This window comes from Triturus cristatus, chromosome 2_2, assembly GCF_964204655.1.
Source record: "Triturus cristatus chromosome 2_2, aTriCri1.1, whole genome shotgun sequence".
Taxonomy (NCBI): Eukaryota; Metazoa; Chordata; class Amphibia; order Caudata; family Salamandridae; genus Triturus; species Triturus cristatus.
Genome location: NC_140582.1, coordinates 713,826,925 through 713,853,671, shown reverse-complemented (window position 1 = coordinate 713,853,671; position 26,747 = coordinate 713,826,925). Strand labels below are relative to the sequence as shown.

The window sequence follows — 26,747 nt, the reverse complement described above, 5'->3', positions numbered from 1 at the left end:
TACAAACACTACTTTAGCAGCATCATTGTGGAACGCCTGAGATTTGCATAGGAAACGTAATTGGCATTGACTCATAAAGGCTGCAAATTTAGTACTATCACCATGAGTGTTCTGGAGCTGTTAAGGGTGTAGAGACAGATACATGCAGATTCTGGTCAGTAGTTTTAAACGCCTCTCTCTGAAATGGTTCTCCAAACACAGGCTGGGTCAAAACTGTGCGACTGTCCATGGTTTTAGTATCCCTCCTTTGTGTGAAATGTGTCCTCTCTCGTTACAACTCTTCGTCAAGTTTTGCATTTTCTGCATTTAACCTATTCAGATTTCGTTGCAACTGCTGCATTAAAACACAGATGGTTAGCGTCATTGAGGTCCCCTGGTAAGGCACGTGTTAGATCTTGAATATTTGGTCTTGGTTGGTCATGGCACCCCCCAAAAGGAATATTAGGTGTGTAGGTGTGTGGCTTTGCCTTCTGTCATGAACCACCTACCTGGATCCCAGATGATTGTAATGGGGTGACAACGCTAGTTCCTGATTCCTCCTGAGACTTGCCCTCGGTTTACAAGTGACACTGCTCTGGTGGCGAAACCCAGGGGGAGGGGGTTGGGAGGGAGAGAGCGTGTAGAGTCAAAGATGCTGTGGCTCGTCTGCTGAACTGCAACACTGCAGTAGGCATTCACATTAGTCGGATTAATGGTACTGGCAGATTTGGTACCTATAAATAAACAAATAATAACGTTTTAGTCTAGTATTAACTCTATCTCTTAAGGTATCACCTCACCAACACTTTTGAAATCTCAACCAAACTTTAACTTTGTTGTTATTTTGTTTTCATTTAGATTGTCTGTATAGGGTCCTTTATCAAACTTTTCAAAACTGTAGTGAGTATGATTTTAGCATCAAACCCACAAGCAAATTTGGACGGTATTAGCTTCACCCAAGTCCTCTCTGGCACAGTCCTGCCAATAGTATGTACAAGTTGAACAAAAACACTGGTTACCTTTGTTTGCAGCACAATGTTGCGACTGAGCTCAGCGCGTAATAAAATCAAGTCTGTTAATGCATCTCTCCTCCTCTTCTCATTCTTTTTTCCATCCAGGTGCAAGACTAATTCAGGACATATTTTGTGGTGAGGGCAAAGCAGGAGGATCATGAGAGCTGGCAAGGCTGAGTCCTGGGGCAGGGAAATAGGTAAGTGGCAGGCGAAGAGGCTACGCAAAGGGAGGAGTGTGGACGGTCTTTAAATAAAACTGCCTTAGAACGTTCATAAAGGTCACATTCTAATTGTTTGTAACAAGGAACAGGTACAGATAATTAACTTGAAGCTGCTTTCTAGAAGATGCTTTTATAATGCTCACAAAGGTCACGTTCTAATTGTTTATAGCAAGGAACAGATGCAGATGATTAATTTGATGAGGCTGTCTTCTAGAAGGTGTTTTAGAATGTTCACAAAGGTTGCATTCTAATTGCTTATTGCAAGAAACAGGTGCAGGGGTTTAAATTGATGAAGGCCGTCTTATAGAATGTTTCACTTTGAGGTAATCTATACCGGTTGCTTGATGCTTATTCTGGTGGATTTTATGGATGTTTCTGTGGCGCCTGAACCACGGCCTTTCATATTCATGGTAAAACATTTGTAAAAGCAATTAAGCCTTTTCAAACAAACTGGGGAACACCAGCTACAGCTAGCTATTATCAACAGCATGCAATATGGTCAAAAGTCAGGGTACAGGACGTTTGAACATTCATTAGTGTTGGAAGGAATGATGAGTCATTCGGATATATTGTGATTAAGAGAGGTGAACACCCTAACATGGCAGTTCCTCTTCGCCGTCCTCAGACGGGCGGGACTGGGTCCCACGCTCTAAGCCTACACTCGTCTCCTCTACACCGATCTCACCTCTCGAGTCCGTCTCGGTCGCTACATCTCCCCGGAATTTGCTATACACAGGGGCACACGACAGGGGTGCCCCCTCTCACCCTTACTATTTGCGCTCGCGGTAGAGCCCTTGGCTATCCGGCTGCGCCGGGACGGGCAAGCTTGGGGTATTCCACTGGCGGACGTGACACACTGTGTATCCCTTTATGAGGACGACCTCCTCATATACCTGCGAGATGTGACGGCGGATCTCACTACACTCGAGAACGCTCTGACGGAGTTCACGGAGGCCTCGGGCCTGCAAGTGAATTGGGACAAGTCGATGGTATACCCCCTCCATCCGGATGCTCCCTCTCAGGATGTCTGGATCGGGAACCGGAAACTACAGTGGGCAGCAGAGGGCCCCCGATACCTCACGATTCGTCTATATCACTCCCGCAGGTAATCACTGCAGGGCGCTCGCGGGGATACGGTCCTCCATTGGATTCTGGCGGAACCTTCCGCTGGCCCCAATAGGCCGGGTAGCCTTGGCAAAGATGATTCTGGTCCCACGGTTATTATATTATTTCACTAACCTCCCAGTCATCCCACCTCGCTCCTTCTTCAGGGACTTGGATACACTCCTCAGTTCTTTAATATGGGGTAAAGGGTGGCATAGGATCGCGCTAGCAAAACTGAAGTTGCCCACGACACAAGGGGGGCTTGGTGCGCCGTCGTTTGAAGCCTACTTTCTAGCGTCGCAGCTCCAATGGCTCTCATATTGGACGGCAGACAGATATACACTCGAAACACATACAAACACGTGTCGTTTACCCATGCCAGAGCTGTGTCGTCTACTTCTGCCAGGATTCCGCCCTGCACGTACCTACCCCCTACAAGTAGATATAGCCCGGAAGTGCATTCAGCGTATACACCGCATAGCGACAGATCGCCCCCCATACACACCATTACTGCCACTAGTCGGCTGGCCCAGACATAGGGGGTTCTTTACTCCTGCCACGCTTCGGGAGTGGACGTCTAGAGCCATTACCGAGGCGGAGGCACTGTTTGAAGGGGGACAGCTCCGGCCATACCGACAGCTCATGTGCGCATATGACCTTCCCCCTGGGCAGTTTCTGATTCACCGACAACTCCTTGGCTGCTACCGACCATACTCCGATCTCGCACTAGGGGAACCTCCCACCCACCCTGTTCTACACTCAATCTTCCGAATGGGATCGGGTCGCCATCTCACCACATGGCTATACAAATCAATCAGGGAACTGGCACCCCCACTGCTGGGATCTCTCCGGGTCCTCTGGGAGGAGGAAGCGGGGCGATCGTTTCATGATAACGAGTGGGACAGAGCGATAGAGTTCCCCCAAAAAGTTTCCAGGAACGCTCGGTTCAAAAACATACAATTTCACATCCTACATAGGGCATACCTAACGCCTGCGCGCCTCCAACGTTTTTTCCCCGACACGACCTTCCTTTGCCCTCGCTGTCAGGCAGGAGACGCAGACTTTTCCCACATGTTCTGGACCTGCCCGGGCATTCAGACCTACTGGTCATTTATCCACACGACGCTCAGGGATCTCACCGGACTGTCCCACCTGACTACTTGGGAGGGCTGTGCGCTCGGTATTCTGGGAGGGAGGAAACGACACAAAATACCAATGCGCTTTGTTTTCCTAGCCCACCTACTGGCCAGACGCTGTATAGCCATGCACTGGCGGGCCCCATCAGGTCCTCCGATCGCGGCATGGGTGGGGGCGGTTCTCAAATGGGCGGCGGCCGAGGAGGACACAATCAGGGAGGAGGAAGCCAAAGGTATGCGTAAGGTCCCAATCTCCCTAGAATGGGTGCTCCTGCTGCACCAATTTAGGCAGTCCCAGACTCCAGAGACCCCAGTGGCTGCCTTACACGCCCCAAGCGCCACACAACCTCACACCGCACAGGCTCCCGAGATAGGAGACCCCCCTCCACAACCCTCCGCGGTCCCCTTGGATGCATCGGGTCTGGCCCCCCCCTGTGGGAACGCTCCACAGCAACCCATAGCAGCCCGCATACACACTCCCTCCTAGGCGAATGGTAGCTGCATGATGGAGTAGGCAATAGCGGACTCATAGTATACGCCTCACCTCAACGCTAGGCACCCCATGGCACCCCCCCAGTTCAGTTCTCCCCCCTAGTTTTTCTTTCACTGGCACAGACCTGCTATACCGCAGACCGCATTCACGCCAACCACGATGTAAATGTAATCCTGCAATCACTGATGGTCTACCCCACTGCGTATATGTTGCAGACATTGATGTGAAACATGATAAATGTACGTCTATATAACTAAATGCCAATAAAAAGAATTTTCAAAAAAAAAAAAAAGAGAGGTGAGCTGTTGCCCAAATCCTGACACCCCTAATGGGGTGAGAGGGGCTGTAGACTGTTTTTGTAGGCCCCGGATAGTTAGTATGGATCGTAGGGGGGATGGGATTCTATTTGCAGCCGGTGGGGTGGTGAGAGAGTCCATGGTCTTGTTGAACCACCAGTTACCCTGGACAGCTAGGAAAGCCTGCTGATATCTATGGAAGTTGGGCATGTTTAGGCCCCCTCTGGTTTTGTTCAGATTCAGTGTGGGACCGGGGATCTTAGGCCTCTTCCCCTTCCAAATGAAGTTTGAAATAGCCTTGTCTATTGCATTAAGAAATGGCTCTATAAGTTTATGGGGAGCATACTTGAAAGAAAGTTGACTAGGTGAGCTATCATTTTCGAGGAGTCTGCCCTGCCACACCAATTTAAGAGTTTTTGGGACTGGGAGGATAATAGGTAATTAATTTTGTAAAGTGTTTTACTCTTGTTGATTGCGACCGAGGTGTGTAGGTTTTGCCCAAAGAGAGGCCTAAATTCTGAAGTGCCTCAGGTTGCCATTTTAGTCTGGAATCGCCAAGGACCGAGGGGGTACAGTAGATGTTCATCATTGGGAAGATTTCTGTTTTAGTGGGGTTGCGAGTGTAGCCAGATACCCTTGAATAGTTATTGATTTCTGTCAGGTTGTGTGGGATTGCATTTTTTGCATCTTCAGTGAAGATCAGAACGTCATCCGTGTAGGCTGAAACAAGTTGCCTGCCAGATTGGAATTGGACATCTTTGATGTCTTTGTTCACTTTTAAGGAGCATAAGAGGGGTTTGATAGTTAATAGGAAATGGAGGGTGGCAGGAGGCACCTTGTCTGGTGCCTTGGGCTAAAGGGAATGAGTCAGATAGGCAGCCGTTTATCTTCACTTAAGTCACTGGGGTGGAGTACAGGACCATCACCTTTCGGATGAAATTCTCACCAAGTTGAAATTTATGGAGGGCCTCATATAGGAAGGTCAAAGAGACCTTGTCAAAGGCTTTTTCCGTGTAGATGGCCATCGCTTAATAGGCGAGGATGATGACCAAGCTTTTTCAATGATGTGACAAAAGACACGGATGTTGTCAGCGGCTAGCCTGCCTTTCAGGAATCCTGTTTGGGTTGGGGCAATTCATTTTATTAACACTCTCTCAAGACTTTGTGCCAAGATTTTGGCATGTAGTTTACAGCTGATATTTATTAGCGATATCGGCCTTTCGTTTTTGATGTCCAAGGCATCATTCCCTTCTTTCGGTATAACAACTATTGTGTCCTCGGCGGCCGTGCCAGAGAAACGCCAGGTGAATGCGTATGATCGAAACAAGCAAGAAGGGGATCGGTTAGAAAGCTCGGAGAATGTTTTGTAGAAGGTCACGGTGTACCTGTCCGGACCTGGAGACTTGCTTGATTTGAGAGATTTAATGGCTGAATGTATTTCTTCAGACGTAATTGGGGCATTGAGTAGGGATCTGTCCTCCGCTGAGGCTGACTGGATTGAGCAGGAATTCAGGTAAGAAGCGCAATCATTCTGATTAATTGTGGTGTTGGGGGTATAGAGGTCTGAGGGGAAGCTATGGAAGATTTCCAGGATCTCAGTAAGGGAAGTTACCGAGATGTCTGATTTTGTTTTTAATGGCATAGGTGATAGTTTTGTTTTTGGATTATTTCAGATAATTGGCGAGAGCCTTCTCGGCTCTGTTTCTTGTGGTTGATTTTTTCACATTGGCGATATCCACCCATTTCTGCGCTCTTTTACTTAGTATTTGGTTGTACTCCTAATGTATTTTGAGCCACTTATGGATGTCATGAGAACCAGCAGAGTGTCTGATATGTTCATTTAGGAACTTAGTCTCATATTCAATAGTCAAGACGTTTGTTCATGGATTTGTTTCTGGAGGCAGCTAGTTTCATTAAGCTGCCCCTAAGAGTGGCCTACAGGGTGTCCGACCTAATTGAGTCCGTAGTGTCCCCAGCTCTGTTTTCTTGCAGGAATTGTAGGATTGTTTAGCTAATTTTAGTTTTGGATAGGTCTTCCTGCAGGAGTACATCATTAAGGCGCCATACTTTTGAGGAGGGGAGTGTGTCTGAGAGTTAGAGCTCAAGCAATATGCATGCGTAGTCGCTAATTAGAATGGGCTCAATCTTGGGGTTCTGTGCCATGGGAATTAGCGATTGATCTACTAGGATATAATCATTTCTTGTGAAGGTATGATGTGTGGAGGAGTAAAATGTGTAGTCATTACCATTTGGGTTGTATAATCTCCATGTGTCGATTACATTGTTATTCTTGCAGCCTAGTTTCATCTGTTTGTGAGACCTGCTGCATGAAATTTGTGAGTGGAGATTCTATCTAGGACACCATCCATGGAAAGGTTGAAGTTCCCCTCTACGATGATTTCCAACGTTGTCTGGAATTTCTGAGAAGCGCTTATCCAAGTCCTTCCAGTAGGCAACCGAGTTACGCTGGGAGCGTAGGTATTCACTATGGCCATCTTCCTTTTATTCTTTAGTAGACTAGTTATTAACCATCGTCCCCGGTAGTCATGTGAGTGGGAAAGAACAGATATCCCGGATTTTTTCGCGATTAAGGTGATGACACTTTTTTTGCTATGGCTGGGGAGAGTAATATCTGTGACCCAGGGACAGTAAAATCTGGCATCTTTGATCAACTGACAGTGGGTTTCTTCTAGGAGACTAATGGGCCAGATGTACGACCATTCGCTTTTGGGAGTTGCAAATTGCGTCGAATTGCAACTCGCAATATGCGACTCGCAAAAGTGAATGTACAACAGTGTCACACTGTTTGGGATTCCCAATGGGGTCGCATATTGCATGCCTCATTAATATTCATGAGGCAAGCACAATTTGCGACCCCATTGGGAATTGCTAGCACTCCCAGGGATGGTGGCCTGCTGGGGTCAGCAGACCACCATGTCTGAGACTCCTTTTGAAATAAAGCAGTTTTTTAAAAATGAAAACAGGATGCATTTAAAAAACACAAAGGGCAAGGGGTCCCATGGAGGCCCCTTCCCGTTTGTGAGTGGTTTACCACCTTCTAGAAGTAGGTGGTAAACTGCGAGTGTTTTGCTGCCGCAAATGCGGTTGCAAAACAATAGTACATTGAGACTCGCTATTAAGGGATGCCCCTTCCTAATAGCAAGTGTCGCAAACGCTATTTTGTCAATGAATCACAAACTAGCGTATGTACATGCCAGGACCCTTTTTTGAGCTCGCAAACGGGCCGATCTCCTGTTTGCGATCACAAAAAACAATCGTACATCTGGCTCTTTTCTGTTTATTGCAATAAACAGCTATTTTCTTCCATTTAACTGGGTGTGAGATGCCTTTAGTGTTTGTCAGCCATCTTTCAGTGGAGTGACGTCAAGGTTAATGGGAAGTCGATGATGAAGTGCGGGAGGGGGGGTTTGGCAAATAGCCTTTGTGAATTGCCAGGACCATGTCGGCCAGTGAGTTTGGGAGTGGGATCATTGATCGTGGGAGATGCCCTGCAGACTTACTTGGGGGACCGTATACCTTGAAGATACTATTGAGGGGATAGGAGGAGAGAGGGAAGCAGAAGAGGAAGGAGAATAAGAGGAGAAAATAGAACCCAAAAATCTATCCTACCCACCACCCAACCCTTGAAGTGCAGGAGAACCACACTTCTCCATCCTGTCTAGTAAAGAGGAGTGGGAGGCCACAATGAGGCTGGGCCTTAACATTGAAAGAGGAGCGCCATCCTAGAGATATGATATCTAAGCTTAAATGTATAACATGTTGTAGACACAGTATACAGGCGAAAAGCATTAACTCTGTCATAGGATGGACCTATAAGACATAACTACGATAAACCGTAGGGAGAACACTGTATGTGGATAAGCAACCTACTTGTGGAACCTATAGTGCATAAGGTACTTTAGCCAGAAGGTGAAGGAATCATGCTGAAGAGTGCACGAGAGTACAAAAGAAACCCCATAAAATTGATGTCAAAAGCATGCACATAAAAAAGTACAAAGATACATAACAAGTACCTGATCAAGTATATGCAGCAAATCACTCTATAAAGCAAAATGGCACACACTTTAGCTGAGGTGGGGTAGTAGTCAAGGAAAGCGTGCATAGGAGTGCAAGAGTGCCATAGCACCTATACAAGAAAAATGTGGACATAAGAAAGCACATATAGCGATGAATTTAGAGATGCAAGTCGGTGCTGAGTAGTGCAGAGTACCCCAAAAAGATGTTTTTGGGGTAGAACAGGACAGTGTAGTTGAACAGGTACAGACAGTGATAGTCGAACCTGTGTGTCGATAGTGTTATGCTAGTTAATGTAAAGCAACGAGGTTCATGAAATTTTACACACTTGCGAGCAGTGCATCTATCAACCAAAGCACAGGCATATGAGCAAGAACAAGAATGTAGAGAGTTCCACGGTTGACCAGCATGATGAGACAAGCCGGTATGCTGTTGGCTGACCATGGTAGATCACCAAGGGGCTAGGTTGAGTCTGATATGGAGGTCAACTCTGATGATCAAGAAGGAATAAAGTCAAATCGACATCTGTTTGAGTGGCTGTGTTCAGAAAGGCTTGAAGGTTAGCAGTATGGGAGATGACCATTGCTTTGCCCTTAAAGAAAATGCAAAACCTCTCTGGGTCGATGGAGGAGAAGGGAATGTTACAGTCTCTCAGACTTTGGCGCAATGTCAGGAAGCACTTCCTGGTGGCTACAGTTTCTTTTGATTAGTCCTGGGAAATCGATATGCGCTATCTGTTCCACGTGACTTGTGATTTTCCTGCATGTTAGTGAGGATTAATTCGGTGTGACGAGAACGCAGAAGTCTGAAAATCATGGTTCTTGGGTGAGTGGAGTGACCAGGTGCGGAGTTGGGCGATTTACTCGAAGTGATCCTGTCCGCCCATTCGATTTCAATGTCTTTGTCTAATTTGAGGCCCAGTGTTAGGGGGAGCTAGAATTCCAGGAACTCAACGCACCAGATGGCTTTTTCACCAATCTCAGGTAAGTCAAAGATCTGTAGATTTCCTCTCCATCACCATAGTCTTAATTGAGTCGTATGAGTGTTTCAAACGGCTTACAGTCAAGATGTTGGAATCTTCCATAGAGCTAATTCTAGACTCGATCAGTCTGCTGGAAAGATCCCCTCATGCCATCTTGAAGAGCCTGGGTATCCTCATGCATGGTGTCTGTGCACGATTTAGTATCTTGGGCTACGTCATTGAGAGCACCCAGGTGCTTAATGATACCTTCAATGTTGGCAGACCTATACCCTTTTGATTTATTTGGAGAGTCTGGGATTGGGAGATCAGGTTTGGCACGATTGTGAGGTGCCTTGTTGACCTTATGCTCTTTAGATTCTTTCTCTTTGTGGTCAGCCATCTTAGAAGGGAACCCGACTGTTGGTTGAGGTATGAGCCAGCTGGCTGGTAAATACGAGTACTGTGCAAGTGGGAGGACCGCAGGGGACTACAAGACGATGAACATGCTTTAGGGAAGCACAAGATAACTGGAGTAGCCCCCGTTGAACACTGCTTGTTATCAATTCTTGTTTTACTTATTATTTGCTGCTGGTTGTCTGGCACATGTTTGTTCAGTGCATGGGAAGCTGCACCAACCAGACTTTTTTTTTATTAAGCTGGACTCCTATCAATCCGTGCTGATCTTCTGCCAAAACGTCTGTGTTTGATGGTGTGGGGACAGTTCCAGCCCCTTGGCAACCGCCCGACAGTCACTTGACCATTACCTCACAGGTACCTGACAGCCACTTTGAAGAAATGTCAATGATTGTGTCTGCTGGTATAGATACGCAACCAGCCTCTTGACAAAAGGTTTGCTTACCCAATGCCTCTGTCTGTTGGAGAGAATACAGTTCCAGCCACTTTACAGAAGGCGTGCAAAGGCAAGGTCGAGATAGAGTATGGGGCTGGAGAGATCTTGTAGTTGGTCACATTAGAAGCAGATCTGCTGGCCCAGAGGCAGAGATGATCAGGGTACCCCGAGACTGCAGCATGGACACAGGCTGAGCTATGGAGCGTCACTGTATAGCTGCCATTTTAAGGTCCGGCATTGGGTGATGTGCCTCAAGTGGTCTAAACAAAGGGTCTGAAAGGGACAGACATCCACTTGTCAGTATGTGAAATTGACAATAACAGCAAGAGCATTCAATAAGCAAGAGCACTGGTACGATAGCTGTTAGCGATTGGTGGGTTTCAGGGGGTTCATGGGCCCCAATGAAGGCCCAGCGATCAGTGTTTGTGCTGTGTTTTAGGAGGCTTCAAATGTTCCATGTGGCAGGTGCTGCAGCACAAACTCAGTACAATCAGGAGGTAATTGGGGGGCAAGTGCAGAGGGCACTGCCCTTGTTGACGGTCTAGCGGGCTTCAGGAGATTTAGGATCGTGTGGGAGGATTCAAGGGCTGCAAAGCAGGTCCAGCCAGCAGGGCACCATGATACTAGCTGTTGTGTAAGCCTCCCATGCGGCAGCGCGATCTCCCTGTGGGCAGGTGCTGTGTTCTCAGCGTTTGACAGGCATCAGGTAGAACCGAGTCAGAAGAAAACAGTCAAAAAGAGATTAAAAGAGAAGAAAAGGGAGCAGGGTAGAACCACCCTGACCCCCTAGTTCTGCTCACAGGGGTCCCACAAGGACCCCCAAGATCAAAAATTATTTTTTATTTAAAAATAAAAACGTCAGAATGCGCGCCCCATTTAAATGAAGTGGGGGTTGCCCCACTTTATTTAAATGAGCCCCCGAGTGGGTCAGGTTCCAGGGCAATCCTATAATTATATTGCGGAGGCCTGCGGGGCCTCCGCAGCCCCGGGGACCGTCACCTCCCTTGGGCTATGTAAATTAGGAGAGGGAGGGCACACGGCCCTCCGGCAGTCCCGGGGACCGCTACCTCCCCGGGGCTTGTTCTGTAATTTTTGGGGGGCGTCCGAGATCCCCCTCAAGCTCCGGGGATCGCCACGACCCGAGGATTTAATTAAATATGCATGGGGGGCTTAGTGGGCTCCCCGAAGCCCTGGGGAACACCACCTCTCTGGGGTTTTGAAAATAGAGGGAGGGGGGGCTGCGTGGCTCCCCTGCTGGAGCCCTTGATGGTTCTGGGGACCGCCACTCCCCAGGGCTGGCTCTTGCAATGTCCCGGGGAGCTCACCCCGGGAAGTTGTTGTTTGGTATGAGAGGGTGGAAGCATGTCTCGCACACTGTCATAGCTAACCCTGGTTGCTTCGTTGAAGCGAGAGGAGGAAAACCTGCTCTCGGTTCAATGAAGCAAAGCAGGATTGCTTTTGGGCAAGGGGATCTGTATGTTAGTAGGTCCTGTTGCCCAAAAGGAATGCCGGCTCCCGCAGGAGGCGGGGAGCTGGCGTGACCGTGGGGGCATTGGGGCTCCCCCCACGGTCACCAACAGAGAGGCCAGGCCCCAGGGGATGTGTCCTTGGGGCCAGAAGTGGCCTGGGAGGGGGGGCCACGCGGCCCCCTCCCCTTGGAAAAAAAAAATATGTCGATGTGGGCATGCCTCGGGGGATGGGATCCCCAAGGCGAATGTAAATTAATGAAAGTGAACGCTTTTTATTTTTAAAAAAAGTTTGGAGTCGGGACCCTTGAGTGGCCCCCTAGTGTGAATACGAAGGGTGCGCGGCTCTCAGCGCGGCCCCCTAGTGTGAACGCGCTGGGTGCGCGGCTCTCAGCGCGGCACTCCAGTACTTCTCAGGTCTTTAAAACACTGAGAAGCATATTCTCAAGAACACATCGCCGAGTTAAAAGCACTTTATCGCAGCCAAAATGGTGATAAATTTAGCGCACCATTCACAAGCTATTGCAAACAGCCCTTATCACCAGTTTACCAGCGATAGCAGCCTTAAAAAGCATCGTCACGGATGACCCCTGCAAATATTGCTAATGAGATGCAGAGTAGGTGTTCCCGTGCAAAAAGCAGCGAACACACCCCTTTGCAACTTTCTCAACCACCAGCAAAATCGGCAAAGAGAGTACAAAACAGGCGATAAGGTGCGTTATCACCAGGAAGTTTAGACATGCTCTGACCTGGTGTAAAGTCGGACTACAACCTGCAACATGAAAGGGAGCCTAGCCACACCTGAACGACAGCAGATGCAATGGAGCCAACGATCTTACAGCTCGGACACCCAACAGTGCCCCGACACCCCCGGGCACCAGCCCCTTGTCTGCCATCCCCCCTAACCCACCCCTCCCCCGACAAACAAATGCGACAGCAACCTTCCGAAATCTGGAACGTAACAAATCGGGTGATGTCGCACAATTGTAATAAAAAAGATGCATGTGAGGTTGGACAAATGAGATTCTCAGTCACCTATGGATATACATATAAAACATTTTATTTAAACAAAAGAACAAAATAAAAGTAGGTACAGCCATGGCATGTCATCCCTCGACAATCTGTGAATCACAGCCTGCAAGATAAGATTGTGCGTCATCGGCCCATCAAAGGAGAGAGAGAGAAAGAGTGAGAGAGAGGAAGAGAGCAAGAAGAGAGAAACAGCGTGAGAGAGAGGAAGAGCCTCTCTGCTCACCTTCCGCCACCGGCGTGTGTCCAAAAGAGCCCACCACGTGCCGAAGCAACCTCCTCAGTCGGGGCGTACACGCAGTCCAGCCGAGCTCACAATTCAGATTGGGTCTTGATTGCCAGGATGGTGTATCAAGGCCACGCATCATCGCAGGCTGCACACCCGCTCAGCTCTGGTGGCACCAACTCAGTGGAACTCACTTCATCGCCACGTGGCGGGAGGCCCGGTTGGTGGGGGGGGGGGGTCGATAATCTGTGAATCACAGCCTGAAAGACAAAAAGCAAGATAAGATTGTGCGTCATGCGCCCATCAAAGGAGAGAGAGAGAGAGTTAGAGGAAGACAGAAAGATAGAGAGAAGGAGAAACAGTGTGAGAGGAAGAAGGAGTGAGAGAGAGAGAAAGTGTGAGAGAAAGTAATAGATGGAGAGGGAGAGTGAGTGCCGACACTGTGGACAAAACCCTCACAGCTCATCTTTCCGCCACCGGTGTGTCTCCAACCATGTTATGTTATGTTAACTAGACTTATATAGCGCACAGCTGCCTCAGCGAAGAGGCGTCCCGGCACTGAAAGCAGTGAACAGAGGCCACTGGGAAAAGATATGTCTTAATGGCTTTTCGAAAGGCCAGCAGGCTATCCAGACTGCAAATCTGAAAGGGCAGGGAGTTCTACAATTTGGCTGCCAAACAACGGAAGGACCGTCCCCCGGCACGGAGACGGTTCACTCGAGGGACAACAACCAAGTGTTGCCCCAAAGAACGCAGCTGGTGCATAGGAACATAAGGTACCAGCAAGTTGGCCAAAAGCCCGGGAGACGCAAGCTTCAGAATTTTAAAAGACAAGCAGAGAACCTTGAATTCGATCCGTTTGGCCATAGGCAACCAGTGTAACTGCCGGATGGCACCAGCTGTTGAGCAGCTACGCGGGAGCCCCAGCAGGGCTCTGGCTGCTGCATTTTGAACTCGCTGCAGGCGCACTACCTCTGTCTGATTGGCCCCTAAAAGGAGCCAGCTGGCATAGTCTAATCTAGATAAGATAGCCACTTGAACGATCAACTGACGGGTGGGTGGATCAAAAAAATCCAGCAGGGGCCTAAGTCCCCGAAGGAGGCCGAAACAAGTGCCGGCCACTTTCTTGGTGTGATCCTGGAAGTTGAGTGTAGAGTCCATCCATACCCCTAGGTTTTTTACCACCGCCTTAGGGGTGGGTGTACTACCAAGGGTGATGGGCCACCAATGCTCACTCCATAGTCCCTTGTCTCTTCCCACCAGCAACACATCAGATTTATTGGCGTTAAGCTGGAGGCAGTTGGTGGTCATCCACTCCGCGACTGCCACTCCTAAATCTGGAGGCGTCCTGCGAGGAGTCGTCTGAGAGGGCCACCACCAACTGCGTGTCATCAGCCTACAAGACCATGGTAAGGCCTTTGTCCCTAGCCACCGTAGCAAGAGGTTGAACGTACAGATTAAATAATACAGGGCTCAGAGCAGAGCCCTGAGGCACACCCTGCCCGATGGACTGGACACTGGAGAGAAAAGGGGGGCAGTCACTTGGAATGTTCTCTCTGAAAGGAAAGATCTGAACCAATCTAGAGCTAGGCCACCGACACCAGCCTCCTCCAGGCGATGTATAAGAATCTTGTAGGAGACTGTGTCGAATGCGGCACTGAGGTCAAGCAGTACCAGTGCCGCAGTGTGGCCTGCATCTAGAATGGTCTGCAGATGTTCGGTCACAGCCAAGAGAGCAGTCTCCGTACTGTGACCAGGGCGGAAGCCATTTGTGGAAGGGTCCAAGTTGCCATTAATATTCAAGAACCACGTTAAGATGTTATTCGTGTGAGCCTCGGCAATCTTGGCTACCCATGGTAGGAGAGATATTGAACGAAAGTTTTCCAGCTTAGCCGGATCCAGTGAAGGTTTTTTGAGTAGAGGAACTACCTTAGCCTGCTTCCATAGGTCAGGGACAACAGCTGTGGAAAAATATGTATTAACAACCTGGCACAAAGGTGCTAGGAGCACAGATGGAGAGTCCCTGACCTGGGCAGGTTTCAGAGGGTCTACAGGAGAGCCAGATTTAACTTAACCACTCAGTAATAAAAACTCATCCTGCGAGATGGAAGGAATAACCTCCAAAGAATGAGTAGGATGGGGTCCGTGAGGAGCAATAAAAGAGGGTGGCGCCGAAGGAAAAGACCTACAGATTGTTTCTACTTTCTTAACAAAGAAGGTATTGTTCAGACATTATCACGGAGGCAGTTGAGTTTTTCCTAACTTTGAGATCCTTGAGTATTGTGAAAATACACTTGGCCGGGTTGCGGTTTAACTTGATTTCATTGGCAAAGTAAGCCTCCCGGACAGAGTGTATAGTCCTATGGTAGCTCTTGATAGCGGCCTGATAGCTTATTTTTGCCACGGGGTCATAGTTCTTTCTCCAGACACGCTCCAGCTTTTTACAGGATTTACGTATCGTGGCCAGAGAATCATTAAACCATGTGTTAGAGTCAGAGTTACGGCCTTTAGACCATTTAGCTGGAATGAGGGAATCAAGAGCATGAAGAATCTAATTACAGAGAGATCTATATGACCGATTGGGGTCACTATGCAGTTTAGGAGGATGTATAGAAAGAAGGGCATGATAATCCTCAAGCTCCAATTTACGCCAAGGGCGTTTAAAAGAGGGTTGTTGTTAGGCTCTATACGGGGGCTTGAAGGCCGGGAAAGACATAGAGACCAGAAAGTAGTCAGACCAACATACTGGACTGGGTGTCTCGACAGAGGTGGGGTCAAGCAAATGGCCACTAATGTGGGTAGGACCTGAAACCAATTGAGTTAATTGCCAAGCCGCCAGGTCTGCAAGCAAGCTGTCGATTTCATTATCATATTGGAGGTCAAAGTGCAGATTAAGGTCTCCCAAAATACTGAAATTCGTTGCGCTCATTGCCAGAGTACTGGTGACATCAATAAGTGCAGTTTTAAACTCTTTAGCTGGCCCAGGGGGGCGATGGACTAACAACCCTGACATGGCTGAATGAGCGCTAAAAGCGATTCCAAAGCGGGCGCATTCGCAACCCGCCACAGACTCTTTGACAAATGAGCAAGACTTAAAGATAAGCGCAATGCCACCCCCTCTAGTCTCTCTGTTTAAGGTCAGGATACTATAGCCTAGAGGAAGCGCTAAGCCGGGTTCTGCCACCATGTCATTGCTAAGCCATGTTTTTGAAAAAGACATCAGGAGACACCTCCTGAACCAAGTCATAGACATCCAGATTATGTTTGGCCAGGGAGCGAACATTAAGATTAATTTTTTTTTATAAAAGACCTGGACCAAGGAGGGAGGGTGAGGGGGGACAAAGTGTGTGTCAATCAAACCCACAGCAGAAGGGTCCCTCCATATAACCTAACAAAGGCGAGTTACAAGGGCTTACCAAATTATTGATAGCCAGCAGCTCGGCCCTGGAATAAGTACATGATCCTATCATACCACTGCCAGCGTTTCTGGCGTCTGGCGATGTCCAGGCGCGCATGGGCGCAGACGGGCTTGCCTTTTGGCGTGCCGCCAGCTCGCCCGCAGTGTGCGTCCGCTGGGCTCCCGCGCCATGGCCCGATTAAATATGGGCTATGGGGAAGTGGCCAAGAGACTAGACTGCCTCACCACCAATATGGAGGGAAAAATTGCCCACCGGGAGTAGGAGTCTCCGGCATCGGCAGTTTAATGCACCCTCCACAACAATCAGCCCGCTAATGGCTGCAGTGGACCGGGAAGGCAAAGAGCTGACAAAACACTCCAGGCCAAATGGGGAGCTAAAAACAGGTCAGAATAAGCTACAGTCGATAAATAAAAAATACAGCACACTAGGTACGGTTAATTTACACTTTAACAATAAAAACACTTTTAAACGCTAAAACAAAGCGCAGTGCGAGACTGTGGTGCTTAGCCTCGTAGCAAGCTGCCAGGTCATACTGCAGCTCTCAAACTCACTCCTCTGAAACATAGTATAGAATCAGTAATGGCAGAGTACATACAACTGCACACGCCTTCATCGCTGTCCTGCCCCTGCACACCCAGGCTGCTGCACCCCTTCCACTCCCGCCGCACAGAGGTGTCTGCTCGCCCCTGCGCACCCAGGCTGATGTACCCCATCCACTCCTGCCCCCCAGAGGTGTCTGCTCGCCCCTGCGTACCCAGGCTGCTGCACACCATCCACTCCCACAGGTGACTGCCCGCCGCTGCGCAAACAAGCCTCTCTGCTCACCTTCCGCCACCGGCGTGTGTTCAAAAGGGCCCACCACGTGCCGAAGCAACCTCCTCAGCCGTGGTGTACAAGCGGTCCAGCGGAGCTCACAATTTAAATCGGGTCTTGATTACCAGGATGGTGTATGAAGGCCACGCATCATCGCAGTCTGCACACCCGCTCAGCTCTGGTGGCACTAACTCAGTGGAACTCAAGTCATCACCATGTGGCGGGAGGGGGGGGGGGTCTACAATCTGTGAATCACAGCCTGCAAGACAAAAAGCAAGATAAGATTGTGCGTCATGCACCCATCAAAAGAGAGAGAGAGAGAGAGAGGAAGAGGAAGAGAGAGAATGAAAGAGAGAAAGAGAGAAACAGTGTGATAGAGAGGAAGAAAGAGAGAGGAAGGGAGAGTGATAGAAAGGAAGAGATGGAGAGGGACAGTTAGTGCTAACACTGCGGACAAAACCTTCACAGCTCATTTTCCACCACCGGTGTGTCTCCAACCACGTGCTGGGACATACTGCAGCCTTCAAGCTCACTCATCTGAAACATAGTATAGAATTAATAATGGCAGAGTACATACAACTGCACATGCCTTCATCGCTGTCCTGCCCCTGCGCACCCAGGTTGCTGCACCCCATCAACTCCCACTGCTCAGAGGTGTCTGCCCGGCCCTGTGTACTCAGGCTGCTGCACCCCATCCACTCCTGCCACCCAGAGGTGTCTCTGTGCACCCAAGCTGCTTCACACCAACCACTCCCACCGCCCTGAGGTGACTGCCTGCCCCTGCGCACCCAGGCTGTTGCACCCATTCCACTCCCACCGCCCAGAGGTGTGTGCCCGCCCCTGCACACCCAGGCCTCACTGCTCACCTTCCGCCACCTGCGTGTAGAAAAGAGGGCCCACCACGTGCCGCTGCAAGCCCCAAGCCCGGAGCCCGCAGATAGAGTACCCTCCACATCATGCAGCCCCGCTCCGCAGGCTACCAGGTCTCACATTTGGAGCTGGGGCTTGATTTTACCATGGCAGCGGACATACCAGCGCACCCGCTATCATCGCAGGTTCCACACCCGCTCAGCCCTTGCAGTGCCAGTGAGGGCACGCCACGTGGTAGTAGCCCCCGCTGTTCGATGGTTCAGGCCTACACTGCGGTCCAGCAGAGCACACAAAACCTGAACTGTCCAGCCCGCCGGGATGGGGCATCATCGCAGGCTGTACACCCGCTCAGCACTTACAGTGCCCCTATGTCAGTGCACCGAAAGTCACCGTCCCGTGGCGGTATGTCTCTGCCGGCCGCAATGCATCTGGTGCCACCAAGTCTGAAATGGAAATGGCGTGGAGCATTGTGCGCCCGGTCCTTTTTATTGGCAGGGTCACGTGTCTGTGACGCCTGTGCTTGATGGGTGTGGTGTAGGTGTAAACCAGCCATCAGGAAGTGGCTGTGGCGTACTGACAGCTAGACCTGTGAGCAGCAGATCACTACAATGAAAATGTGGGCCATGAAGTGTCCCTCCCTGTATGCGTAAGCGGAGTGGGCTGGCCTGGCATATGTCAGTCCTGTGTGAGGCTGTGAACTATGACTCCGGATCTCTGGGTGTGGTTCCGTATTGGGCTGTATGAGGAATCAGCTGATGCGGGTGTCCCTGTTGTAGTGCTGCCGCCACCCAGGCCGCAAGCGCCAATGTGTCACCCTGTGAACCAAGTCCCAAAACATGGCCAACATGGAAGGTAGGGGGAATCACTGACCCTACATTCATCCATACTTCTACACATGAAAAATCGTGCACATGACATATCTGTGTGGATATGACTGTTTATTGCGCATTCAGTGGAGTGTTGCAGCTGTAGCAATACAGGGCCATGCAAAGCCCAAATTTCCGCTTTTGGCACATGGAGGGCAGCCAATTAGAGCCAAGCTCGTGCTCGGGGGTTAGGCTCCGCCAATGTATGTACTTATCCAATCACTCCGCCAATTCCGAAGCACTCTCCTTGCAGTACTCTAATGATCCAGTCTCTACCTATGTACTTATACAATGACGGAGACAAAGTTACATAACAAGTTTTCCCCACTGACGAGGTAGCATGGTTGCGAGCGCTGTCCACAGCAGAATGTAATGTGGTAGGGCCCAGGGGCAGCATCATGCATGCATAATGAACACAAGGACACAGTTAGATAGTGGAACTGGGTACGGGCACTTGCGCTCGGCTCCTTTTTATTACCAGGGTCACATCTCCAGTGACGTTTGTGCTGGATGCGTGTGGGGTGAGTGTAAGTCAGCCCTCAGGGAATGGTTGGTGTTGGCAACAAGTACAACAGCAATAAACGGATCACACACCGAGATTCAATCATAAAGGGTCCATGACTTGTGTTGCACTAAAGTAGGGGCACCAGATGTGAAATAATAAACCGAAGATTATATCGTAAAGGGTTCATGTCTTGTGGTACACTGAGGTTGGGGCAGCAGATCTGAAATCATACACAAAAGATTCTATCATAAAGGGTCCATGAGTTGTGGTGCACTGAGGTAGGGGCATCAGAAGCATTCCGCGTGTGCACCGCTAGCGATGATGCGTGGTCCGCTAGGGCCGCCCTGGTAGCAATGTCTGTTGCCTACTGGACTGCGTCATCTGCACTCACAACTCGATCTGAATTGTGAGCCCTGCTGCCCGCAGTGTAGATCGAAGGCAGTAGTCAGCACAGACATCGAGGAATGCTTTTTGTCACTTCCTCTTGACAAAATCCAAGGACATAGAGTACAATCTGTCTGCAATTAATCTTGTCTCAATGTAAATTGTGAGCTCTGCTGACCGCAGTGTGAGCGTATTGAACAAAAGATGAAATATGTATGGACTACATTGTCGAAATATGTAGGTTTCAGGGACGTTGTACTTAGTTGCCTACTTGACTTTGAAATTAATGAATCAAGACTGAATTTGAATTGTGAGCCCTGCTGACCACAGTGTAGGCCGGAGGCAGCGGTCAGCAAAGGCCCACAGCCACGTGGCGTTGACTTTAGCTGCACAGATTGGGAGAATTTGGTCTTCTTAACCGATTAAAGTCTCTTACACAATTTGCATCAATACTAATTTTGAAATGTGAGCTCTGCTGACCGCAGTGTAGGCCAGAGGCAGCGGTCAGGAAGGGCCCACAGCCATGTAGCGTTGACTTGAGCTGCACAGCATTAGTGGCACCTGAAGCACTCAGCGTGTGCGCAGCCTGCATTGATGCGTGGCCCGGGCGGGCTGCACTGGTAGCAATGTCTGTTGCCTACTGCACTGCGTCATCTCCAATCGCGACCGCAGTGTAGGCCCGAGGCAGCGGTCTGGAAGGACAGACATCCACATGGCGTTGACTTGAGCTGCACAGTTAGTAGCACCAGAACCGCTCAGCGTGTGTGCAGCCAGCGATAATGCGTGGTCCGTGCAGGTCGCAGTGGGAGCAATGTCTGTTGCCTACTGGACTGCGTCATCTGCAATCACAACTCGATTTCAATTGTGAGCCCTGCTGTCCGCAGTGTACATCGAAGGTAGTAGTCAGCACAGACATCGAGGAATGCTTTTTGTCACTTCCTCTTGACAAAATCCGAGGACATAGAGTACAATTCTGTCTGCAATTAATAAATCATGTCTCAATTTAAATTGTGAGCTCTGCTGTCCGCAGTGTAGACTGCCATTCAGTGTTCCTTTGGACTTCCAAGATGAATTTGGTCATTGTAGTAAAGCTATAACTGATATAAAATAAGTTCTTGAAGCAAGGATGCTAAAAGGATATTATGTAGGTTTTAGGGACGTTATACTTAGTTGCCTACTGGACTCTGCAATTAATGAATCAAGACTCAATTTTAATTGTGAGCCCTGCTGACCGCAGTGTAGGCCGGAGGCAGCGGTCAGCAAGGACAGACAGCCACGTGGCGTTGACTTGTGGTGCAGTGAGATAGTGGCACCTGAAGCACCCAGTGTGTGCGCTGCCAGCGATGATGCGTGGTCCGGGCGGGCCGCACTGGGAGAAATGTCTTTTGTCTAATGAATTCTGCCTCATAAGGCCACGGGACGGTGACTTGTGGTGCACTGAGTTAGAGGCATCTGAAGCATTCAGCGTGTGCGCAGCCAGCGATTATGCGTGGTCCAGGCGGGCCGCACTAGTAGCAATTTCTTTTGCCTAATGAATTCTGCCTTGATAAGGCTACATGGAGATGACTTGTGGTGCACTGAGTTAGTGGCATCTGAAACACTCGGCGTGTGCGCAGTCTGCAATGATGCGTGGTCCGGGCAGGCCGCACTGGGAGCAATGTCTCTTGCCTACTGGACTGCGTCCTCTGCAATCACAACTCAATCTGAATTGTGAGCCCTGCTGTCCGCAGTGTAGCTCAAAGGCAGTAGTCAGCACAGACATCGAGGAATGCTTTTTGTCACTTCCACTTGACAAAATCCAAGGACATAGAGTACAATCTGTCTGCAATTAATCATGTCTCAATGTAAATTGTGAGCTCTGCTGACCGCAGTGTGGGCGTATTTAACAAAAGATGAAATATGTATGGACTACATTGTCGAAATATGTAGGTTTCAGGGACGTTATAGTTAGTTGCCTACTTGACTTTGAAATTAATGAATCAAGACTGAATTTGAATTGTGAGCCCTGCTGACCACAGTGTAGGCCGGAGGCAACGGTCAGCAAAGGCCTACAGCCACGTGGCGTTGACTTTAGCTGTACATATTGGGAGAATTTGGTCTTCTTAACCGCTTAAAGTCTCTTACAAAATTTGCATCAATATTAATTTTGAATTGTGAGCCCTGCTGACCGCAGTGTAGGCCGGAGGCAGCGGTCACTAAGGGCCCACAGCCATGTAGCGTTGACTTGAGCTGCACAGCATTAGTGGCACCTGAAGCACTCAGCGTGTGCGCAGCCTGCGATGATGCGTTGTCCAGGCGGGCAGCACTGGTAGCAATGTCTGTTGCCTACTGCACTGCGTCATCTCCAATCGCGACTCTATCTGAACTGTCAGCCCTGCTGACCGCACTGTAGGCCCGAAGCAGCGGTCAGCAAGGAGAGACAGCCACATGGCGATGACTTGAGCTGCACAGTTAGTAGCACCAGAACCGCTCAGCGTGTGTGCAGCCAGCGATAATGTGTGGTTCGTGCGGGCCGCAGTGGGAGCAATGTCTGTTGCCTACTGGACTGCGTCATCTGCAATCACGACTCTATTTCAATTGTGAGCCCTGCTGTCTGCAGTGTACATCGAAGGCAATAGTCTGCACAGACATTACTCTGTGGTGCGGTGCCGCTTATTTCCAGAGGGCCTGTGTCGAAGAGGGCGGCGGTCATGGAGGCGGCCTCGTGGCAGGGTGAGGGCCGCTGCTGTGGCAGACATGTTGGCCTTCCCAGAAGTGAACCACCCACAGAGTTCGGCCTATTTATTCACACTCCTACGCTGGAGTGGCATACGTTGGACCAGCCCACTCCGCTTCCGCTTACAGGGGGGGACAACACAGCTACATGACCGAGATCTTTCCCACTGCCTGAGGTAACATGGTTGCGTCCACTGTCCACAACACTACAAACACCAGCAGTATATATACACACGGAGAGGTCTGTGCTCTGCATAGTGATGTCTGTCTAGCATATTACCGCTACACTTGGCATTGTGTGCATTGTTATTGATGGGTGACTTGCGTCCTTCACCCATACTTGGTTGCCACATCTCCCAACATTCAGCTATTGTGTGGCTAAGGGGCCATGCCATTTTGGGAAAGTCCGCTGTCCTGTTATGCGCTGCCTCGGTGGTAGTGGGGGGGGGGGGGGGTCCGGGGTGGGAGATCCTGGGGTGGTGGTGGTGGGTCTTGTGGCCTTCTTGGGTGTCGGAGCTGTATGATCAGTAGCTCTGTGACATGTGTTGGTCTTCAGATGTGGCTCTGGGCTGGGCTCCCTTTCATACTGTAGGTAGTCATCCTGCTTTACACCAGTAAAAGGCAGGTGTTAAATTCTTACTGCTAACACAGCTTTTCGCCTGTTTTTGGATCGCAGATTTAGCTGGTCGTTGAAAATATTGGGAAGTGGTGTTTTCGAGTTATTTTTACACAGGAACGCCTACTCTGCATATCATTAGCGTTAGTTTGTCGCTCTCATTTGTGGCGATTTTTTTTTTTTTTTTTAGCGGAGGCTATCGCTGGAAAACTGGCGACATCGGCAGTTTTCACCAGGTTGAGAATGGGATGATAATTTTAAATCACAGAAAAAAGCATAGGTTTATGACCATTAAAATTAGAAATTGGCATTTAAAAAAACCTTTGAAAGTCACTGAAAAAACCATAGGTTTCAGGCATGTTATAGTTAGAAATTAGCATTTAAAAAACCTTATATTCACTGAAAAAAAATAGGTTTCAGGGACGTTATAGATAGTTGGACATTTTACTCGTACAAAACCATAGAAATCCTCCGTTATAGTTAGTTCAGCTAACTATAACTCTCGCACCCGCAATGCACTGCTGATGACATCACATTTTATATCATTCATGACATGATCAGTGATATCTCAAATGACATCACTGATGACATCATCCACGTGAAAATCTGATGCACCTCTTCACACTCTAATATAACCTTTGATACACTCACTGTAAAATACAGACTACCATTTTCGAAACCATTGACATAGCAATACCAGTTACTACTACGTACTCACTGATTCCTAGGTCTACACACACATCCACTCATACAATCACAGATACATGCAGTCACTCATCAATACAACACGATCATAAGCACTCATACACCTATACATGCACTCACACCACCACTCATCCTGAGTTACTCACACACGTAGTCAGTCATGCAAAGAATCAATCACACTTCCATTTACTGACCTATACAGTTATACACACACCACATCACTTATTCAAACAGAAACAAACGCATACTTACTCTCTTATGCAATCACTTATACAAGTTGTAGTGAATCAGCCACTTTTGTGGTCTGACACCCTATGATGACCCTCAACCACCACCATTCTGTACTGACTTAAGTGTGTTATGTTACCTTAGCCTTAATGTAGGATGGGTTTGCATATGCCTGCTTTTCTTCTGCCTTTTAGTGGAATAGTCTTTCCAAGAATAGAAGGTATGGGATGTTAAGGTGCAGTCTTGTGGGTGGTTGTGCACACATGTGCTCAATGTTGTATACTGAGGGATTAAGTGTATAATGTTATTTGGGTTAGGTGAATTATGACTTTGACCTATTGGCTTTGACGTGGTCTAATGTCATTCTGCGTTCTGACTTTACCTTGCTTCAAACTTTTCTGTGTGCACAGTGGTGCTTGTAAGTTGTGTGGAAGAGAATTATAGGTGCCTTGCTTTTCTGATTCCATTCTTGCTTTGGGCCTTTGTGTGCATGGCTTAACTAACTCTGTGCCTGCATGAAGCTGCGAAGTGGGGAGAGCATGGTCGGCTCTTTCCTCCTGTTTTTCGCATTTTACTGACTAGAGAGAACTGGTTCTTATCAGAGGAATGTACATGGTTTGACTCGTAGCCATAGCGAGGGCCTGATCAACCCTTTGCTGTGACCTTGAAGCAAGCTGGTACGGGCTCTCATGAGAACTAGGGGGCATGGCTTGCTAGAAGCTTCGCTGTGTTTTGAATGTGTAATAATAAGGGGAGTCTACACTGGCTGGGTGGAAGTTCATCCGTGGAGCAGATGTGCTGTCACGGAAGAGTAGAGGCTGGTGTCACCTCTGACCTTCACCCGGTTCAAGAAATGGACTCCCCTTGAGCAAAGCGGGGTGAAGTGATGGAGCATTAGGTGAGGTGTCTCTGCTACTAACTGTCTCTTGATTCTTTTCTGAATTCTTTCCTTTCCTTCTTATTTCTAATTCTTATATCCATACATATATATTGCTCATATATATATTTGCCTTGATTGTATGTTCAATCATATTATTGATATGTTAGAGTCTGCTATGTTAGGTGCATTTGGCTTACTGTGTGGTGCTATTTACTAATAAATACATCCCAGATATACCAATTCGTCATTTCCTTGTAGCAGGAGGTGTGGACTCTTCTTGGTCAAGTATTCTGTTGTAGAAGGATGGGTGAATTCCCTTCTAGCAGGTAATTGTGTTATAGGAAGTTGGTGCTACTCCTGAGCAAGTGATGTGCAAAGTCTGTGTATATATTGTTTTCTTGCCTTGCCTTTGGGGGAGTGTTGAAAGTTTGCCCACCTTAGGAAGTGCTGTGTATATGTTATATTCCATAAGTTTGGAACTGATATTTTCTCCCTGGGAAAGTGACGGTACATTCCTTGGTCCAGGGGAGATCTAAAATTTGTCATTACACAAGTACACACTCATCCATACAGCCACTCACAATCACTGACTCTCACATAAGCCATTTATATACTTCAACTCGCATATACTCTTCCTTTTACATATGTAGTTACTTGGACATGTACCATTGAGACATCCATTCACTCACCAACATATCCATACACACAGTCACCCACCCATATAGCCGTTTCCACATGCACTCTTGAACCCATATACACAGTGAATCAACCACTCAAACATCTAGACACACACACACACTCACACACACACACACACTCCCTCCTCCCCCCCCATACTCAGGCAACCAATCGACAACCCATATAGACACTCATGTAGCTTCTGAGCAACCCATGCAGCATCTTATACAACAACAGACAGACTTCACACAGTGTAGTCACTAACCCATGCATTTAGTAAGACACATGTAATCACTCTCTTAAACAGTCAGTCACGCACCTACTAAATCCTCCATCCAAACACTTATACACCCACACCTTGGCATATATATAATACATATTTACACTTTAAAGAAAAACACTGTCACTGGATGATGTCATCAGTGATGTCACTGACCATGTCATGAATGATGTCATATGTGACATCATCAGCAGTGTATTGCGGGTGCGCGAGTTATACTTAGCTGAACCAACTATAACGGGGCATTTCTATGGTTTTGTACGAGTGAAATGTCCAACTAACTATAACGCCCCTGAAACCTAAGTTTTTTTCAGAGAGAATATATCTGGATAAAGCGTAATTTTAAATTTCTATAATCATGTTCAAGAACAACAGTATTTTTCAGCCGTGTAAATGCTCAATCAATTGCTCATACAGAGCTGTATGGTATCCATGTATTTTTGTTATGCACGATTATGAATCACTGTTTTGCTTTTGAAAATCCATTCCATTATAAGATGGCGTCCGCGGGCTACATAAATGTTAGTCCGTCAGTTATGTTGTTGTTTATGTGAAGCGCGCAACACCAAAACGTTTCATAAGCCTTGTGATTTTAGTGAACAGATGTCACCGGCCAGCATCCCACTCTGAAAAGTGTTCCAGCTGCAGTGCAGTTCACCATGTGTAACTGTTATGGGCAGATCAATATCTTGGCCACAGTCCGATAAAGGTATATCAAAGGGTGTGGTCAAGTTTGTGACATTTACAAACAATATCTGTTAAAGAGAAACACAAAAAATTGTAAAGAGAAGATTATTTTGGTAATTCACCGCATTTTGAAAGGATGGCTGCTACTGCATTAAAAATAATCGCCCCTGCCTTATGTCTGTTAAAGATAGATGGGTCGCGAAAATTTGGGTTGTGGTTCTGAACACTTTGGGGTGCACCGTTCAATATCATCTTAACCAGTGGGCAAATCATTTTTAAACATGTATAGATT

General features: G+C 48.3%; 1 protein-coding gene across 7 annotated transcripts in view; it reads left to right on the top strand.

The window, feature by feature from the left end:
• CFAP97 (cilia and flagella associated protein 97) overlaps nt 1-26,747 on the top strand; it is a 423,577-nt gene that overhangs the window by 66,103 nt on the left and 330,727 nt on the right. For 2 of the 7 annotated variants that reach the window (XM_085641930.1, XM_085641934.1), the window contains exon 2: nt 1,098-1,189. The exons of the other annotated variants lie outside the window; for them this stretch is intronic. The gene's annotated coding sequence lies outside the window, so the exon portion shown is untranslated. The remainder of the gene's footprint in view (nt 1-1,097; nt 1,190-26,747) is intronic. 7 annotated transcript variants of the gene reach the window in all.